The sequence below is a fragment of the Cavia porcellus genome, unplaced genomic scaffold, assembly GCF_034190915.1.
Source record: "Cavia porcellus strain 051 isolate PalLab524CR breed Dunkin Hartley unplaced genomic scaffold, mCavPor4.1 scaffold_11, whole genome shotgun sequence".
NCBI classification, from domain to species: Eukaryota; Metazoa; Chordata; class Mammalia; order Rodentia; family Caviidae; genus Cavia; species Cavia porcellus.
In genome coordinates this window covers 9,684,507-9,706,074 of record NW_026947494.1, presented here as the reverse complement: position 1 = coordinate 9,706,074, position 21,568 = coordinate 9,684,507, and the positions used below count along the sequence as shown (strand labels likewise).

The following is a 21,568-nucleotide window of genomic DNA, read 5'->3' as shown; positions in this document are numbered from 1 at the left end:
ACAGACTTACATGGGTCATTGTTGTCACCTGTCAGCCTCCAGGTGAACTCGAGGGAGGCATTGACCTGGGCTCTAGGTCTTCATCTGGAATCAAGCAGGACATGGCTATGGAATTCAGGCCCTCCGCTGGATTTTCTAGGTCTTTAATGTGGACAGATATCCTGTACTTTCTTGTATTTAACACTGGTGACCATCCTAAAATAGTATTATAAATTCTGTGACTGCTATATAATTGTTATGCCTGCAACCTCTGACTACAACGATTAGTATGCTGAACGCTTTTGGCTTACTTACACCTGTCAATCTGTGTCATAGGTATTAATTAGTTCAGAAGACCAGTGACAGTAGCTGTGCTCATACTGAGCTACAAAGCAGGAGGCAGCATTTGCAGAATGGATGACCATAAAGGGACATAATGTGTTGGAAGAGTCTGAATATGCCATGGGTTCTGACCTGCCTTCAGGTGTTTCCAACTTGGAGATTTGTAGAGGGTTTAGCTAAGCTGGATAGGCTCTTTCCTCAGTGAAGTCATTTGGTGTACACTCAAAGGAACTTTGCTTGCACGACAACATGAAGTCATTAAAGAATTACTATATAAAACAAACAGTGGAAAAGTCAGTGAATCCATAACAAAGGCTTTCAGGTGAGTCAGTGCTAACTGTGTCTGGTTTCCTCTGGAACCCAGTTTAATGTTGCTATTTGCAAATGCATTATCTTGGCTCACCTTCTCTGAAGTCATTTAGCAGTTTTTATGGCAACGTTATAGCAAGAATGTTTGTTGATTCACATAGGTATGCAGCTTGAGGTCTTTCATTTTTTGATCCCTCTTGTCTTAATTTATCCTGAATTCTCTAACAAAATACCACAAGTTATGTACTTTGGAAGTAACACAAGTATGTTGTGCACAGTGCAGTCTAAGGTTACCTCTTTCTTGCTGCACCTTCGATGGTCTACAGGATAAAGGGTTTCTTTGAAGCATCTCTTACAAGCACACAAATCTGATTCATTAGAGCTCTGCACTCCTGACCTAATTATCTGTGAAACAGTGCAGATCCAGTTACCATCATGTCTGGGATTAAGACTTCAAAATAGGAATATGGAGGCTCACAAGCATTCAGTCTGCAGTACTCTGTATCCTTTCAGATCCCTTCCCACTTTCACTGTCTTCTAGACCCTCAACCTCACATCAGTCAGGAGCTATGCTTCTTTGTCTTCCCTCATATCTCGTCACTCACCTCCTTGCACTTCCTGTTCCTGCCCTCTGCTGTGTATCAGTGGCACAGGAGAGGATCTGGTGTGCTCTAAATATGAGGGGAAGTTTGGGAGATGGAGAGTGGCTTTGAGTTGCTCATATGTAAGGCAGATCTCTTTTAAACCGCCTCAGTTTTTATTTGGTCCTAACAGTCTATTTTCTTAGAGAACAATGACGGAATAATCAAAATGGGATAAACCAACATTTTGGTTAAAGGGGACCATTACAATTAAGAGATGAATTGGTCTTTAATACTGCAATTATCCTAGTAAATATAAACCATGTTTTGAAAATTTATATCCTATCATTTATGGTTTCAATTTTTTGGGAATATGCAGTATCTGGACATAGCAATAACAACAACACCAATGGCTTTGATTAAATAAATAAAACATGTCAGTAAAGTACAACAAAATACATTTAAAATATCATAAAGTCTTTGACCATAGCCAATTAGATATATTCAAGAGTTATAAATATGGCTCAACATATATAAATCAAGAAATATGACACAGTATTAAGGGTACAGATTATACTGTCATTGTCACAAAATGTGCAAAGAAAACATTTGATCAAATCCCAAATCTTTTCATGATACAAGTTTTCACCAAATTAAATGCATAATAAATATCCCTCAATATATTATATGGTATTTAAAATAAACCGACAGCTAATTTCATACTGAATAGGAAAAAAAGCTGAAAGTTTTTAAAGGTGCACACTTTCAACACTTTAATGTGTAGTGTGGGACAGGCTAGCCAAAGCAATCAGGAAAGAGAATGAGGAGCATCCAAATTGGTGATGATCAAGTCAGTTGTCACTGGCTACGATGACATGATTTTATATACGGAAAGCTCCAAGTCTCCACTGAAGAATATCAGAATTAACAAATTCATTCAGTAAAGTTGCAGAGAACAACATTGACACCCAAATTCAATAGCAATGCTACTTACCAATATTAAATTATGAGAAGTAGAATTCAAGAAAATTATTGTGTTATCAATAGCTACAAAACTACCTAGAAATAGATTTGCCCAAATCACTGAAAGATGCCTGCAATGCAAATCATAGGACATTGAGAAGAAAAATTGAGAGAGACACAAAAAAGAAAGGAAAAGATACATCATGTTCACGGACTGTGAGGTTGCCTATGGTTCTGATGCCTCCATACCGCATAGTGACCCACAGATTCATGACAGTCTCCATCAAACCAGCAGTGCGTTCTTTGCAAAACTATACACAAATATTATTATGTACACAAAACCAGAAAAATCCAGTAGCAAAAGTCATAGTGAGGAAGAAAGAAAGAAAAAAAAAAAAAAAGAGGTAGAAGATGCGACGTCGATATATAGTATAAAACTATAGTGTCAAACAGCATGACTGTCATAAAATGACACACATACACAATATAACACATACATCAGTATAACACACATACACCAATATAACTCGAGTTTAGAAGTAAACACTATACCTACAAATAAAGATTTAAAACTCTTCTAGACATTTCTAGTACCAACATACCTTACTATAAAGACGAGCCTTTTCAAAGAATGGTGCTGGATATCTACATGCAGGAAACTGAAACTATCTGCTTCTCATTAGGCCAAAAATAAACTCAAAAGGAAGTGAAGACTTAAAAACTGCCATGGGAAGCTATAAATCCAGTAGCAGGAACCAGAGAAAATGCTTTAGAACACTAGTCAGGGGAAGGATTTTCAGACAAGACACCAAAAACACAAGGAATAAAAACTAACAGGCAAATAGGGTTACATGAAATTGAAAATATGGACAGAACGAAAACAATCATACTACATAAATAACCCAAAATACTGGAGAAAAGTGTATAAACTGTACATGGGGAAGCTATTCACTTTCTGGGTATTTGCCTGACAGTAGGTTAATATCACAAATATGTAAGAAATTTCAAAATTCTGTAAATTTTTTTTTATTTAAAATGGGCAATAGGGCTTAATAGACATTTCTCAAAATAAGACATTCAAATGTCTAGCAGGTATGTGGAAAAATATTCAGCATTAGTGAGCATCGGATAATTCAAATCAAAAGTACAATGAGACATCATTTTGCTCCATTAAGAATAGCTGTTACCAAAATATTGATAATGGTATAGAGAAAAGAAATCCTTGTCATATTGTTGGTGAGTAAGTACATTAGTTACCTGTTATAAAGTGTGGCTACCTCAAAAAACTAAACAGAAAGCAATGAAAAGATGCAAAAATTTTATTGAATAAATTAGGAAGGAAACAGAATCAGTATGTTGAAAATACATTTACACTTCAAATTCATTGTACCACTATTCGTAATATCCATTAAATATAAGATACATAAGCAAGTATCAATAAACTGATTAATGGATAATAAAACTTAATTACCTCATTCCTCGAATTTATATCTAACTTTAAAGTACAAAGAAGAAACACAATATATATGACTATTAATTCTACGCATCCTACCCTACAAGAGAACATCAGAAATTATGCATCATACAGAACTCAAACTTTGTATTTTCCACCAGCTTTTCCGCATCTCGAACTCTCTATATCCTCACTTGTAGCAACTGTTCTGCTCTCTACTCCTGAGAATAAGTCTTCAGATTCTCACGAGTGACAGCATAACTGCAAACATCTCTCAGTGCACAAAATATGCAACATATCTTCTCATTTCCTTCATATTACCATAAAAGGGAGGGACCTTTTTTCTGTTTTTAGTATTGGCAAATGAACACAAGAACTTCAGACTCACCTGGGTCCCAAGCTCCTCTTATATTTTAATTTGTAAAATACCAGTCTTCCAGGCTGGATTAAAAATGTGTCCAGCAGATTTGTCAATACGGCATATATCTGCAATAAAATGCTATTCTGCAATAAAAGGGAACTTTTGGTAATATATATGGCTATGCCATTCAGGCTGGTCATGAGCTCACTTTGTAACCCAGGCTGGTCTGGAACTATCAGCAATCCTCCTGGCTCAGCCTGTGCTGGACAGGGGTGCTGGAATTACAGGGATGCGCCACCACACCCAGCTTACTCTTTTTTTTTTTTTTTAACCTATTTGAGCAATCATGCACACAACTCAGTAACAGCAGCTAGGATAAAATAACCTGGTGAAAAAGTGGGCAAAGCATCTAAAGAGATACTGCTCAAAAGAAGGCATAAAAACAGCCAATAAGTTTTTAAAAACAAAATCATGCAACAAAACAGAGGATACAGACAATGCAATTTAGAAGTACTTGGTGATGGCACATCGCTCCAGTTAGAGTGGCTACTATAAATATCATAAGATAACTATTAGTGCAGGTAGGGAAGCAAGGAAAACTTAGACCTGTTGTTGAGACTATTAACTAGTACAGCACAGATGTATTATGGTAAACAGTAGAAGATTTTTAAATTTGAAATAGAATTATAACGTGATTCACTACTACTGAGGATATAAGCAAAAGAAATTGAATTAATATGTCAAAGAGGTAGCTGTGCCATATTTTCATTATAGAACTATTCACAATAACCCAAACACATACTTTCACGATTGTATTTGTGCATATGTTGTTTTTCCTAAATTATAAATATTTACCTATTTAAACTCTGCAAGCCATGAATAATTTGGTAGCTATGAATATATCATGCCCAAGCCATTCAAGAAAACTATGTAATTTTCCTGTGTGAAAATTGAAAACAAAAGCCGTAAAAGGCTTCTGAACAAAAATATTTCAAGACCTATAATGCAAAGACCGTATCTCCTTAACATTCAATTTTATGTGAAACTGTAAACTACCAGAGGACTCAAGAGAATTCATTACGAAATCTACATTATTAAGCTGTGAACCAGATGTGTTTCCATTGTATTATTAAATAATGTATATAATACAATCCAAAGAGATGAAAAGTAGAAAATTGCATATAAATTCACCTGCATACAATCCTTATCTTGAAGTTTTTCTCTTTTCTCTTATTGACATCCCAGTCAACACATTCTGATGCATGCATTTTCTATACATCATAATAACTATAACTACTTATAATTTTCATCTCACACTGTCAGCCCAAGAATCTTCATTGGGCTACATAGCCTGTGATTCCCTTTAAGAGGTGGCCCACATATTTCTTTTCACTGTTGCTTTATTTTTAAGAGTGTTTATAAGATGTCATTTTTATAATATTTCCTTATACAAGCAACCTCCTTCTATTCAAAGACCTAGATGTTGCAATACCAGTTTTTCTCTTAAATTTCTCAAAATGCTAAGAGTAAAGGGAAGTTCAGAGAAAAGTCAGCATTAGTTATTTTAAAAGTCTCCATTAAAAACCAGTGAATACAAAAGCAGTGAACTAAATGTATTATGTGGTTCTATTAGCTTTTTACTCTGATAGCAAGCAACAGCAGACTAAAGATGGACCACATGTTGCCCTGGGGCAGCTCTGGGCTCTGCACATCCACTGGCCCACTGATCCTGTAGTCTGTCCTCTTCAGGCTCCACGAGATATCAGTTGTTGATCAAAGTTCAACCGGTCCAGATCTTCAGTCCTGTGTTTGAGCTCTGAGGCTGGGTGGTGAAAAGTTGGTCTCTGTATGAACTCCACCTGGCCAGTCTTCTCTTATATATTATCTGCTGTGATCAATGTCTTCTTTTATATTTTAAATAGACCTTACCTGAAAATCAACTTCTTCTCAAATTACAGAAGTCACAGCTTTATCTTTTGTGGCTAATATTTGACATTACAACTACAACTATTTTTTTATTTTGCTAATTCGCTGTCAGTCTTTCTTGTAAGACATAGCAGGTTTTGCTTCCTTGCATGCCGAATCTGATATTTTTATAATTTTTCTAGACTGTTATTCCCTGAGTACATTATATGGGATTAAATGTAGCATTATTCTATATTCTAGTTATTTCATCTATTTATTTTGTTTCTTTTGGTCACTGCTGGCCTATGTAAGACCATTCCCTTACCATGACTAGCTAAACTTCCCTTCTATTTCTTTCATAGGCAACAATATTTTTATTATTATTTTAATTTTAACCTGAACTTAATTACAAAGCCTTAAATTTTAAATTAATGTTTAAACTTTTTTTTTGTGGTATCAGGTATCGAATTCACCATGCCCTTGCCAGGCAGATGCTTATGCCACTGAGCTAAATCCCCAGCCTTATCACTTAATATTTTAAGAGAATTATTTATGGTACTTTAACTGAAATTATCCAATATCTTTCTTTTTGGCTATTGTTTTGCTTAAGTTGTGATAAATTATGCATAGCATAAAATGATCCATTTTAACCCTTTTTGGGGTGTACAATTCAGCAGATCAAGCACGTGGTAATTATTTTGCAGTCATCATCTTGAGGCTGTCTTTTAGCATCATAGCTTCTAGGTACATTCATGATGTTAAATATATTAGAGTTTCACCCTTTTCAAGAGCTGAATGATACTCCATTCATTAATATTAGTGTAGATATATCTGTTTTTAGATTATAGTGTATTTCCAGAAGGAGTACTGGATCATATGAGAACTCTTGTAAGTCAAATCACTGTGCCATTTTGCAGAATCTTTGCACCATTTACACTCCTACTAGAAAGGTAGAAGTCCAGTATCTCCTCCAAAGCCTTATCATTACAATATAGTTTTCCCTTTTTTTGTTTTATCATGGTCAGCAAATGGATACAAAGTAATATCTTCTTGTACGTTTGATTTTCATTACATAATTTTCATTATATTAACATAATTCCATGTAAATATTCTGTATCTCATCCACATTAAGTTATTCTTTTATCTTTATCTGCAAAGTATGTGTAGTCCTTCATTTTTTGCTTCTGCAATTTGATTTGTGATTTTATATGCTTTTAAAGTTTTATTTTCGAGAGGATAAAACCAAAGAAAATAAAACAGAATAAAACCAACTAAAACAACCCAATGTAAGTGATACAGGATTTCAAAACAATGAAAAATCAACAGTAGTTACAATAATGCCTCTTGTTGTCTTCAAAATAGCTGCAGATACCTTCAGACAAATTAAAAATCAAACAGGGCAGAACAGAATAGAACCAAAAAACCAAAAAAAAAAAAAAAAAAAAAAAAAAAAAAAAAAAAAGCAATGAATATAATAAAGGAATTCAAAGCAAGACAATAGTAAATCTAATATGGTTACCATAATATATTTTGCTATTTTTGAAATAGCTGCCCATGCCATCAGATAAAACAAAATCAAACAGAACAAAACCCAACCCAACTCAGCAAAACAATGAAAACATACGGGATTTCAAAACAAAACAATAGGGAATCAACAATGGCTATTTCCCTCAGAAGGAGATCCCCACCCCCCGTAGGTGTCACACTGTGTACCACTAGCCTCTAAACAGGTAATCAGACCACTGGTCCTAGACCTGTAAGGTCAGCAGAACACCAAAGCAACATAATCATCAAATAGCATTTACCCCAGTAGCTATGATCACAGCCTGTGTATCTCTGGATCAGTGGGGAAGTGGGGATTGCCTCCTCTTGTTTGCCAGCCCACTCTCCAGAAGGAGCTGGAGTCTCACTGTCCCCTCATAGGCAGGGACCTGCACATGGCGCTGGTTCACAGGGAGGGCTGGCTTCCTAGCAAATCCTTGTTCTCTACCCCTGCTGTCCACCAATGGCACTAACTCGTAGGGAAGGGCTTGAATGTCTCTGTGATTTTACATCTTTAATTGTAAAAAATAGTTATTTTCTATTTCCTTTGGTATAAGACTAATGGGAGTCAAACTCACAGATGCCTGAAGAGTAACTCTTGAATCTTATTTTGAGAGATGTATTAGGCGGGTATAATATAATAAGCTGTTAATCACATGAGTACTTGAAGAATGTCACTCCAGTTTTTGCCATGAATAGAATTCTATTCATAAGAATAACAAAAAAAGCCAAAGCTCTGTTTCAATACTGATCCTTAATAAAAGATCTGACCCATCCTTTCCGTTCCCCACTTTTTTCAAAAGCTCAACTCCAAATTTCTAATTTGTACGTTATAGTGGAGGTGCTTTGTTAGCATTGAATTTTTGCTTTTGGTTTATCATCTTTCAGCAATTTTAGAAAATTATTATCTAGGACTTCTAAAAAACCCTATGCCTTTCTCTTTTCTCTTTTTCAAATTCAAATTACACATGGGTTAGAAATCCTGAGTTCCTTTTGTTTCTTTGTGATTCAATTTTTCCTATTACTCTGTGTCCTTTACAAAAATAGTGTTTGTATCCAAGATACCATGCAGGGAAATTATATCAGCATTTTTCAGGCTCTCTTATTTGGCTTGCTCTCACCCGATGTTTTGGACCTGTGATTTCAGCAGACTCCTGCAGTGGTTATCACCGTTGGCATTTATCATGAATTCAAATCTGTCTTTCCAGCTCTATGTAACCACTGGAATTTCTGCCGGGCTCCCGAGACCCTTTCAATTGTTCCTCGCTTGTTTTGTATGAATCTCACATTTTGCCTTCATGCAGAAAATGACTCAAGTGTAAATTTGCAGTTGGAGTTAGAAGCTAGCTTCCCTGTGATTTATTTCATCTAAATAATGCAATCTGCACAGCCTAACTACTTGTGAACCTCAAAGTCCAATTTTTGTCTCCACAGAGCTTTAAAATCGTCCACAACTGAATTCCCCCACCTCAAACTTTCTGTTCATGCTAAATTATCCTCACTGAAAACTGTCTAAAAGACGAAGAAAGCGCTAGGCTAATGGCATGTGTAACTATGTTTTGCAACTCTTCTCTTGGCATCTTGAACACTCACTGGTCTCTGCTTCTCAGTGCATTCAAAAGAGGGATTTTTTTTTTCCTATCAACCCAACACATTTATATTGAGGAAAGTAAGTTACACATTCTACAACTGCAAAAACCAATTATTCAAATATTTCCAGTAATGTGTAAGTTACAGAATTCATGTATTCACATAGTTTCAAATGACTGCTATGGTATTGAAATTATTTGACATGAGTATTCATATCTCTTAGTTAAGAAATACAGCAAAAGTGTGTTTACATCAGTTTTACTGTGCTAAATCCCATCCATATGAAGAGGGTGTTTCCATAAACTATGAATGGAAATTCTTAATTTCTATAGTAACAGAGCAACTTTTTACTAGGAAAAATGATCACACAGTAGGAAAAATACATGTCTACTTCAACATTTTCTTCTTGTTCAATGACAAACTGACAAACTGTCTTATAAAATTCTCCCACCAAACCTTTGTGCATTCATGTTTCTATACCTTGCTATTGTGTATTAGAATTCGGCAATGTTTTATTATTTTTTTATATAACAAATAAACTACTGTGAAATACTTCTCTCTTTTATGATCTCTTATGCCACACTGAATGAATTCTTTCTTTCTAATGTTTCCAGCAGATGCTGCATATCCCCATTTCAAGCAATTATGGGTAAATTTTTCTTTGCTATCGGGACTCAGAGTGATGTTATTACTTAATTTATGCCTACACTTTATGTGATAGATATAAATTTACAAGAAGTTTAGACCACAGGAAATAGTCAGAAATATGTGACTATATCACCTTGAAACTGTTTAGCAAGATTTTGCCTCATTATATGACATATGGGTTTTTACTGGTGCCAATTCTAAAATTACAAGTTAGACCATTTGCAAATTGATTTCCTTCCTGATTTAGTTCTAATATGATAAGGATTGTACCTCAAAATGAGAAATGTATGTTCCTATACATTCTCACCTAAAAGATGATAGAAATGAGTCAGATGTTATTTCAAGAGTAAAAATTCTCAACCCAGGAAGAAATATAACTGAAGTTACTAACAGTTGTGGTGGTAGAAAATAGTTTGACACTTGCCTTTGGTGTGTCGTGCACAGATAGAAAGCAAGACTGGCACACCCATCGCTGCTAAGATTGGCTTCTGGAAACTGAAACAGAAATCACATTATGTGCAGTCCTAGAGGGTCAGTGACATCTCTGATGTGGAAACAATCATTGCCCTGAGGGACACCAGGTCCTCAAATCACTCACCTGTTGCTGGATCCAGAAGGCAATTTGGACAGCAGCAGGTATCTCAATGAAGATGAGGGAGCAGACAAATGGACACTAAATACCCTGTCCCTCTGTCCTAGGGATGATTTATTCACTGAGCTCTTTAGGAGCCTGAAACATTTTGATATTCTATTAGAGTGTTGGCTACCTGAAAGAAAATTATGTTGGCCCTAAAAGTAACATAATGAGAAAGATATTATTTGATCCCATGTGTAAATGGGCTCCAAGATGAAACAGGAAAGAGCCTTTAAAATGTGAATTAAATGATCCTGCTCCTCATATTTAAGTTAGAAGTAACTCAAGATGAGATTTGTTTTCGGAGAAAAATAACAAATTTTGCATAACTACTATTTACAATTTACGGAGGTTGAGAATAAGATGTATTGCATCAGGTTTATAATTTTGATTTCATATCTTTATATAAAAATGAACATAGATTTTTAGCTATCTGAGCTGAAGATTTTGAATTTTACTTTTTTTTTTTTTTTTTTTGGTACTGGAGATCGAATTCATGACATCACATTTTCCAGGAAAGCACTTGTGTTGCGAGTTAAATCCCCTGCTCTAAACTGAAGAATTTGAAGAACGCTGCAGAAGCCATCATTTGGATTAAAAATTTACATTTAGCATGTGTGCAATGCGGAACAGTAGTTTTGCATGCACCAACAAATTTTTCAGATGTGAAAAATTGTACCCGGGTTAATAAGTGTTCCAAGTGCTTCATCAGGTAATCTCCTACAGATTTATAGTAAGGACTCAAATCCATACATATACTCTTTCTGGAATAGAAAATGAACCCAGTATACTGTAAATACTTGTGAACTCTTAAACTTCATTCTTCTTTAAAAATACTTGGCTTAAAATCAGACATGTTTTATAGCTGTGCAAAATATTTTCTTTACATTCTTATTCTTATTAACTCAATTCTTTTACTTTTTAAAATTTGTGAAAAACTAAACCACATTGACTACGCTCACCCTTTATAGAGTCCAGATCACAAATATCACTGTATCACCTCTAACTCCTGATTTATTAAAAGGATTTAAGGAAAGTGGCATGCATGGAACTGTACACTCCTCAGACCACAGTGGCCTTTTCTGAAAGAACTATTGGGGGACCCGCTAGGCTGTTTCAGAATGAACTTTTTTTTTTCTTGGAACTGAGGATTGAACCCAGGGACTTTATACTGACTGTATCCCTGGCTCCTTTTCGAATTTTTATTTTGAGTTTGGCCACTACATGAGTCAGGCTGAGCTGAAATTTACAATCTTCCTGCTTGGCCTAACCAAGCTCCAAGATCGTAGGAGTATACCACAGGACCAGCTTTGAGGAAGAAGGAGTATACACTAAAATAAAAATGGATCATAGAATAATCAATAGTAATGGTTATTCATTACCAGTGGCAAGTATTAGGTAGTATACACGACTTTTACGTCTACCGTTTTGCATGCCTGGAAGTACAGTATGTCTATATCCACCGACATCATCATAGATACATGAGCAAGACTTTTCAGGACAACAGTACACTGGCTACAACACCGCTGGGCAACATTACCACACTATGGAACTTCCACTGGTATGTAGACCGTTATTGGGTGAAATGTAATCAGATAACACACAAATGTAATTCATGCCATTCCAGTCTCTTTGTATTTCCTAATACAATTTGCATAAAATCTTTACAATGTGTCATTCTTTTGTCTTTCCTCCTGTACTCTACTTTTTGTTAATAATTTTCTTCTCCTTGAGTCAATTTTCTATTTATGCTTGGTACCATTTATTTACTTGGGAAATCTGCATTAAAACACACGATACCCCTCCTCCAACACACAAACATCCCCCCCACACACACACAAACACCCCCCCACACACACACACACCCTGACACTCACATATTCATTTTCAATTGTAGTGTTCAGGACAGAAGCACAGAAATCCATACAAAATCTTCAAAGAAGCTTTTGAATTTATAAATGAATTAAAATAAAGATACACTCTCATATCCTGTGATCTAAGCTTGGCTATTCAGGAGGAAATAAATTTATTGATAGGACATATTGTCATATATTTACTTCCCTCAATAGACATACAAAATTACAGCCTTTGTAAATTTTCCTATTAAATCATCACATTTTATTGCTCATTTCCACAAATCATTAGACCCGTATCCCTTCTTCTGTATGGTGAAACCCATAGTGTATTGAAGATAGATAATATTATACTGAGACATTACTCAAAGTAATTATAACTGAAGTTGTGAAAATATATCATTTTATGCTCAGTATTTAATTTCTAAGTGAAAAAAATTGATGCATTATGAATATAAATGGTATCTCTTGAATTTTTCCCTTTTCAGGGTCTCTAACATATTTTAACAAAGTGTCAGTTATTGAACTGTCACACTATTTGTCCCACTCTGTATATTTTCATAGATAATGAAGGTTCACCTTACTCTCTACTTAATCCCTGGAAAATTATATTCTAGTGCTATTTTGTCAACTAAAATGATTGCCTCTTTAAAATATTTAAGTTTCTAAACTATAACATATGTGAACTCAATTGTATGGCTATCTTTTAAAGTACATATGAGGATGTTAGTGATTATTTGACATATGTGCAATGGTTGATCTATAATTTTTGATATAATATTCTGAATCTCATAGGGAATTTAAGTTTATTTCTCTCTGGCTTACTTTTGTGTCACCATTTACTGTGTATGATGTATTACCCAGAGGAATTACTTTTCTTTTTGTCATCTCTTTTATTTAAAATTTCTTGGTTTATTTTTCAATACTGATTCTTATGAGGAAATCTGTAACCTTCCCCAGTAATGAAAACTTTGTATGACTTTCACTTCTCACGTCACTGGACACAGAATATTTGCCTATTCTAATGATAAGGTTAGTTTTGCATTTATTTTTGCACTTTGGAAAAGTTGACCATGAGAATAAAACTGAATTCTACTGGACTGAATACTTTTTAAAGAATCATTCATATTTTCAATTTTTGTTCAGTTTCGCATTCTCTTGAAAGAGAAGGGAGAGTACACAGTTCTCATAGAAGGCGCCAATATACAGGAAAGATATGAATGTGTGTTTCTATAGCAACTAACTTTTGGAAAAGCCGAACCTACAAAGTCCTTTCAAAAATATTCCCATAGACAAGATCAGACTTCATGGTAATTTAGTAGCCAGGGTAAATTTTCATAAAATGCATGAATTACTCATTATACAATACATACTCTACCTTTTATGACTAAATTCATAATCGAGAATACAACCCAGACAACAGTTTTTGGTATGACTGATAAAAAGAAAAACAAAAACATGAGGCTCACATTAAATAATGAGATTTTAACTTAAAAATATTACTTATAATTGGCAGAAATTTTACTCACTGAGATTACTTCCTTAAATTTCCTAATCTACAAATTAACGAAGTTTATCTGTATGACCTCTAAGGTATTACCTGTATCAAATTGCACAAATCAAGTGCATCTCCAGGAAAAACATAAAATGTGACATTTAGAACTGAATTCATTAGATGAGAAAATAAATTTATGAAATATTTACTCAGACCAATTCATAACTTTTACTAATTTTCTAAATTCATGATTACTTAAATATTTTCCTCATCAAAGAATACATTTTAAAAAGAACTTTTTATATATAGTATAAAATACCTAATTCTGGAAGGAAGCATGTCATGTTACCTTCACCTTTCCCCATAGTAACCTGGTTGAACAGCTTTTGTGTCGCTTCTGAATTTATTAATAAATAAATCCTGATTGTGTCCAAGACGAATTTCACCCCTGTAAAGAAGTCTTTATTGAGTAAATCTAGTGCACCACAGCATAAGCCCTGAGCTTTCCTTAAATCATTGCACAGAAATAGAATTGTCTTCCATTTCTGTAAAGTTGCTTTGAAAATTCATTTTAAATTTAAAAGAATGACAGCAAAATAAAAGGAAATCCATTGATTCAGAATAATAGGTTTTGGAAGAAATGTAACTGCCTGTCAGCTCTAATGCTCAACTCTCCCCCAATTCTCTCAGCCCTGGGATGTGTGTGGTCGGTGGATATAAGGTGAGATTTAAAGAAATAGCAGCAGATGGTCAATCAAATATAGCTCATTTTCTGTTTTATTCTTTAAATTTGTGAGTTTTTGAATATCCAATTGCTTATGCATTAAAAAGTAGAGGCATGAGAATAGTGAAAATAGGTCATATTATTTTAAATATAGGTCCCATGTGAAAATGATTTCTATATATTGAAGTATCATTATAGATTTATATTCACTAATTATTTATTTATTGTTCATTATAAGTGCTCCCTTTTTAGAAGTTCTGTTTAGTTGCTCATCAATTAAGTTTCAAGGTTTTAAGTGTTGACAAAGCTATTTGGCAATTTCCAAAAAAATGAAATATTATCAATTATCAAGCCTGAAAGGTTGAAATGACTTCTCAAAAAGGTTATCTATTAACCTAAAATTTCTCAAATTTAAGTTGTACTAAAATGTTTAAAGTCAATTTTTACTGTACGCTAAATATAACGTTTTCTTTGTATTTTTGTAACATTTATGTACAATTCAGTCCACTATTACTTTTTCTCTTGTTTCAAAACTATTGCTTGAACATTAGCATAGTGAGTAAAGACTGCACACTATATCATATGTGATGAAAGCTCATATGTAATTACAAAGAACGAGCAAATGTTGCTTTATCCATATTACTTTTCATTAGAATAAATTCCTGTTGGTAAGGTTAAATTATTCTCTATAAATTCATATGCAAATACATTGCAAATATCGAATGTCTACATACCTCTCTGTAATGTAAACAAATTATATTCAAAATTTTGAAGGTAAAATTTCCAGTCCATTGGAATTGAAGATTCATGAGGATTAACAGAGTTCCAAATTAAGCCTAGAAAAATCGTGCATTGGGGGTGCAGGCAATGGAGAACAGAACAGAGAGAGCAGGGAATGTCAAGTCGGTCAGTGGGCAAACAGCCAGAGTCAGCAGGGGAAGAAGATGGATAAAGAGGAGTGGAGAGATAGCTAAAAGTTATACAGGAGAGCTGGATATTGAGGAAAATCTAAACTGTCTAGGTGCCTGGACTGCATATCGCTGCCTATCTTTGTGATGGCTATTGAGACCCTGTCCTCATTAATTACCCATGTAACTGGCAGGAAAAAAAGAAGTTGTCTCTTAATCTGACATTATCGTTTAGTTAATCACAATTGATTAATTTATTGAGTGTCTCTAAAACACTTAGGGCATTTTAGAGAAACAAAAAGAAATCTATAGTATAAAATGTTCTAAAACCTTACCAACCAATAAATAGTTTCAAAATAAAAGTGACTACATATAGATACTTGGAAATATATTTTCTCTTCAAAGATTATTTACAACAAATTGAATGTGAAATTGTAGTTATTTTGAGGGGTCATGAGTGTGATTTTTAAATAATAATATATATGAAGATTATACTTATGTTTTATGAGTAAATATGACCAGTACCTGTGCAGAAATGAAATGCAACAAATGTACACATTTTAATAACAATTAAGACATTTCAAATAAATATTTTATTTGCATAGCATGATTTTTTGTAAACTGAACACACTTTTCAGTGAATAATTCTGATATTCTGTTTTTAGTCTTGAATTATTCAAATATTTCATAATTTTACTTTGCATCTATTTAATTGGCATTCTTGACAGAGTAAAGTGAGAAAAAATGAAATTAAGAGTACAAATAGATTCAGAGTGAGTAAAAAATGGAAAAGTGGTACAAACTGTATTAAAATAAAAGTTCTTTAAAAGGAAAGTGGATAATACAGTCATTTACTAATTAATTTTGTTAATATTGTCAAATTCTTCCTGCAAGGAACAATAATCCTCCCTAACAATACTTTAAAAACAAAGTAAAATATTAAAGTGAATAAAAAGAAAGTAAAAATAAAAATTTAGTTCAGCATTATCTCTCAATTAAATTCACATACATGCCTGAAAACAATAAAAATGAGATTCATGTATTTGCAGAAATGATTATGACCCTTTTCATAATTTATGTTCCAATATTATTTTTATAAATTATTGAAAGTAAAATCTTTACATGTATAGAAGTCAATCACAACATCTGAAATGAGGACCTGTCTTAAAATACAATTTTCCTTGAAAAAGTAAAGGTCATTTTAATAATTATGCAGGATAAATCAAATTAAGAAGTACAATTGTTATTCTGATTCCAATCACATTAAGGAAATGGATATTGACAAAGAAGAAAGTCTAGTAAAATAGAGAAGCCTTTATATTGAAAATTACTTATTTATCTTTAAAGAAAACATAACATACTTGGATCAGACAACAGACTGATAATGTACTCCCTCTAAGAATGTTGTTGGTTTGTTCACTTTCGTTTCCTAAAGCCAGCAAAGTGAGGTTCTAGAATCATGGTTACAAGGAATCATATTAGTAAAATTCCCCAAATTCCTTAACTCCAAACATAAAAGGGGGTAGCTAGAGGGAAAGACAGAGAAAGAGAGAGAGACAGATAGACAGACAGACACAGACAGAATCAGAGAGAGATTTTAAAGTTCATAATCCCTGAATTAAAGTAGATGGCTCCAGGGAAGGAAAGCTATGTCTAATGTCTCTAAACAGAACACAAAATATAAGCAGTCTCCTTATAAAATAGATATTTTTTTTAAATTATCATTTTAGTTTAGAAACATTTGAGGTATTCTTGATGATTCACTTCATGCATATATAGTGTATAATAATGAAATCAGAGGACTCTCAATATTTGCATTTCCTTAAACATATTTTCAATACTTCACTAACTCATAATAATTATATACCTAGTTACAGGGTAGTGTATATTTCAGTACACATGTACAACACGTATTTACTAATTAACACAGGTAGAAGATATTTTTTTCAGAAATATCTATCTGTACAGAAAGATGAAATTTTTCACACAGCATTGTTTTTAAAAAATAAATATAAGATCACATGAATAATATAGGAGGCTTGTGCAAACCTGGATACTTTCATAAATTATCAAAAGGAAATGTTAGAAAAAGAAAGCAGAATAATACAAGTGAAGGGTTGTTTTCATATGCTCCATTATCACAGAGAATCACAGAGAATGTGCGAAATTGAACACAAGTTCATAGAAACTAAGCGAATATAACACAAAATAAAAGCAAAGACAGAATAAAACTAAAGAAAGAAGGGGAGAGAGAGAGAGAGGAAGAGAGAGAGAGAGAGAGGAGCGAGAGAGAGGCTATACAACTATACAAGAACTGTTGGCCAATACCAATATTAACAAACTATTATCATACAGAATTGGAGTTTGAAAAGCAGAATAGAAAATAAAAAGGGCATAAGAAATATTAGAATAAATATGGCAAGGAACTATTCAATGTTAAACCTAGTGATTACAAAAAAAAAATGATAATTTCAGAAAACCCTAGGAACTGGGGGCTGGGGATTTAGCTCAGCGGCATAAGCGCCTGCCTTGCAAGCAGGCAGTCGTGGGTTCGATCCCTGGTACCGATAAAAATGAAAAAGACAAAAAAAAAAAAAAAAGAAAGAAAACCCTAGGAACTGTAATCAGAATAAATTCCAAACAAAAACAAACTAATGAAACTACATGAAAACAAACTGTAAGGAAAATACAGAGAAAATCCTGAAGAAATCAAGATGGGAAAGACACAATATACAAGAGAAACAATGATAAGAGTTGAAATATTTTTCTACTTTTAAGAAATCGTATAAATAAAATGAAAATGAACTTTAAAATTTTAAAATGCTGAAGAAAGCATCCTGCAAGTCCAGTGAAAATGTTTAGTAAAAGCTGTTCTTTCTTCAAAGTCTTTCACAATTTTTAACCGTTTTTAAAGAAACTTTCACCATTCTAGGCCAGGGAAAAGTGGAAGATTTCAAGATTTAATTTTTGCATCAGTTCTTGAAATTAATCACACTGGCAGTTATCCAGATCTCTGATATTTTTCTCAACAGATACATCTATCTGCGCACTCAGGATGTGACCTTTTTTAGACTACAGGTCTTTGCAGATATAATTAAAGATGTCAAAATTCACCTGGATCCTAAATCAAATAACGAATTTCCTTATAGGAGTCAAAAAAGGTAACAGTAGAACACACAGAGAGAAAGAGTTTGTGAAAATGGAGACCAAGTTGGTAGTGACGCAGCTAGGAGATGGGGAACGCGAACACCAGAAAGAGCAACTCTCCCTTCCATGTGCCAAGCTCCTGCAAAGGCAAAGTGATAGATGCTGAGTATGCTGATCACTCAGGCCTCTGTTAATTGTTCTAACAGTGCTGGGGAGCTAAAACACGGCACATCGGTGATACATCACTATGTGTGGGTTCTGATTTATTGTGAATGTATGATCATGGTCCGCTTGCTTGTCCTGGCCAAATCTCTGAAGGGACTTTACTATTGGTTTCCCAAGAGAAACTGCTTTGACTTCTTTGGAGAAGACCAGTTTCTTACAAGAGATGACAATGTATAGAATAGGTAAGCCTTGGGTACTTCTTTCTGTCTGTCAGTCTGTCCCCCTCCCTCCCTCCCTCCCTCCCTTCTTCCCTCCCTCCCTCCCTTTCTTCCTTCCTTCCTTCCTTCCTTCCTTCCTTCCTTCCTTCCTTCTTTCCTTCCTTCCTTCCTTCTTTCCTTCCTTCCTTCTTTCCTTTCTTTCTTCTCTCTCTCTCTCTCTCTCTCTCTCTCTCTCTCTCTCTCTCTCTCTTCTTTCTGTCCTTCTTTCATCTATGTTGTCATGGCTAACACTAAGATGAAAGGAACAAACATCTGTTCAATTCTCGTATTCTGCTTTTAGGCAACTGAAATGTTGGAAGTCTTTTAATAATTGACCAATACCAGAAATGTTTTTCCTTTCTTAATTCTTTACACCAATAAATAAGTCCAGAAATAAATTCAGGGCCTTATTTTTTTACTTACAAATGCTTGATATAGACTTTACTTATCAGAAACCAAAGTGATATTGGTAGTTTGAAGCTATAAATGATAATTCCACTAGTCACTTGTACAGTTTTAAAGTGAGATTGACAGGAATGTACTGTGCCAGGAATTGGATTAACCCTCCTTACTTACTGGGAGGCTCTGGCTTTATGGAGGATAACTGTTTAATTATCTTCAGTTATAGTCTGTGTATTTCTTTTGAGGTAGGTGGGTCTCTGGCAGTTACCATATAGCTTAGGGTTTTATTGTTGCTGTTGTTATTGTCACTGTTGTTTTTATCCAATCTGTATCTCGCCTGGGGAGCTAAGCCCATTTCTACAAAGTGTTATTACTGAAAGTTATTTACTGATTCCTGTTATTGAATTCTTTTCCAGTAATACTTATTTTTTGTTTTGCTTTTCTTTACCTTTTGAGATTTATTTTTTTTACTTTCAGCTATTTCATGAGGCTTGCTTTATTCTCTAGTCCTTTGAATATTTTCTTCATGCCTTTTTTGTGATTGGTACTTGTGAATTTCCATCAATTTAGAAAGATCATATTGAAGTTTAGAGGCCAGCCTGGGCTACAAAGCAAGTTCAAGCCCAGCCCAACACAATGAAACCCTCTCTCAAAAAGAAAAACAAAAAAAGTGATATGTTTTGAAGAATCTGCTGTTCTTCCATTGGATTTGCCTTTAAAAGTTAGTCTTGAGTTTGTTACGGTTTCTCTCTAGATGTCTCTCCAGAGTCTCATGTAGCCTTAGATGAAGCTTTATCAGAGGTGGCTGAATGCGGTATGTATTGTAGAATTAAGGGTATATGATCACTAAATTGTGTGATTACTAAACAATCAGACCTCTGATCATTTGTCACTGCCCTAAACCCAGTAGCCTAGACATAGTACAAAAGAAGCAGAAAAAAGGTTTCTCTTCTGCACTGCTTGTCTATCGTCCCCTGGAGCCAGCTGAGTATGGACTGAAAATTCTACAAACCGTGAACTAAATAAAACTTTCCTCCTTTAACTTTGAGTATTGGGTATTTTATCTTAGCAATGACAAAACTAAGGTAGAAATTTTCTCCAATAGATTTTAGATTCAGATACTTTCTCAATTTCAGGAATTTTGACTATTACGTGCTCTGGGTGTGTTCTTTTCTGTGTCGATCCATACAGGTTTCTCAACATCTCATTCGCCTAGGAGTCCATCTCACTGGAAATTTTCCTGCAAAAATACTGTAAATTTTTATATTTTATATCAATAAATTCTAACTCTACCTCTTCCTCTATTCTAATAGTCCTTAATTTGTTTTCTTAGAGTCATTTCAGAGCTCTTGGATAATCTTCTGTTTAGGTCTTGCTTTTATTTTTGTTTTACTCTCACAAATAAATGTTCTGCTTCATCAACCTCGTCCTCTTATTCTGTCTTCTCACTGAGATTAACTACCAAAACTTTCATTGAGGTTTTCATTTTCGGGGTTTTGGTTTGATCCCTTTTCCAGTTCTCTTTTTGCTGAAGTGTTCTTTCATATACCATATTTTCAATCAGAATTTATTCACTGCTCTTTTGTTTCATCTTTAAATTTATTGATCATCTGGCTGGTGGAATCACTGAACTACTCACATACATCTTTGTTATCTTGGTTGATCATCTTAGTAATCAATTCATCCATCTGTTTATTTGTGGTTTTCATTATTTGGTAAACTTATTCTATATGTATATATAAATTTATTTCTGTTTATTTGTGATTTTACTATTTGTATTTTGAATCCATTGTCTAGAAATTCATCCATTTCCGTGAGATCAGCTTTGGGGAAATTATCAGTTTTGGTAGATTTATTTTTTGGCTCGCTATTTTTCTTACATGTGGGGAGTGAAGACAGGGCTAAGCTTAGGGTCAGGCTGAATATTGCAGATGGGTTTGTACAGAATGCTCTTGTGCTACGATGTCCTCTTTAGTAAGTTGATTTCTCCCTGTTACGTGCTCTTGGCTTTGCTTCTGATTCTGTGCCTAGGGAAGAATTTACTTTAAACTCTGCTCCCAAAGAACGCCCAGCCTGCACTGTGAATCCTGTTCCTGTGTGCTCAGCTATTTGCTGCCCAGGGAGTCATGCTCATTTGGGAAGTACAAATTGGAGAAAAGCACAGCAGCTGCTGGGTGATCACATGTCTGGACAGAGGAAGTTTGCAGTACTGTGATGGGCGTAGACAGCCCCGCCTCCTCTTACAGGACCTGTCCTCTTTATCCTGTGCTTTTCTCGCCTTCCCCCACCATCTCCTCCTCCCTATCTCAC

At 34.4% G+C, this 21,568-nt stretch overlaps 1 pseudogene; it reads right to left on the bottom strand.

The window, feature by feature from the left end:
- LOC100718660 (splicing factor 3A subunit 1-like) overlaps positions 1 to 21,568 on the bottom strand; it is a 113,475-nt pseudogene that overhangs the window by 35,597 nt on the left and 56,310 nt on the right.